Source organism: Seriola lalandi, unplaced genomic scaffold, assembly GCF_002814215.2.
Source record: "Seriola lalandi dorsalis isolate HSWRI2012SDOR001 ecotype SW California unplaced genomic scaffold, Sedor1 jcf7180002054861, whole genome shotgun sequence".
Lineage (NCBI taxonomy): Eukaryota > Metazoa > Chordata > Actinopteri > Carangiformes > Carangidae > Seriola > Seriola lalandi.
This window is the reverse complement of record NW_019525414.1, coordinates 1,020,866-1,021,402: the sequence shown is the minus strand read 5'-3', so window position 1 is coordinate 1,021,402 and position 537 is coordinate 1,020,866.

Here is a 537-nt window from a genome sequence, read left to right as displayed (position 1 = left end):
GAGAGGATTGTCACAATGCTTTGGCTCCAAAGTGACTAACTGAAATGAATTGGTTGATTTCGTTGCTGTTCTCACCTGGGAACTGATATATCTTGTAACCTAAAGATGTTCTTTCATTTTATAGTTTAATTATATATTATTATTATCACCCTATAACATGTTTTACCTCTCTCCATTTTCAAATGTAACGCAGTAACACGTTAACTCACAAACATTTTAACTGACTTACTTTTTTCTTTTATCTTAGAACATTTTTACACTGTGATTTACTTCTACTGATGTATTTTCACTGATAGTGATGCCGTTCACGTGCTGACGTCAGTGTGGTGTCTCATCTCCAGTCAGTTTCTGTTACTGGTAGAGTTTATTGCTGCTCTGTCTGAACACAGTTAATGTTGCTGTTTTCTTCATCAGTGTCTAACTACCTGCTGTACATTTAAACTTACACTAGTTCTGCTCCAGCACTCAGAGCTCTCTGCTCCTTTTAGTGACTTTCACTAACTCAGCAGTTTTTTACATGCTGTTCAGATCTGATAG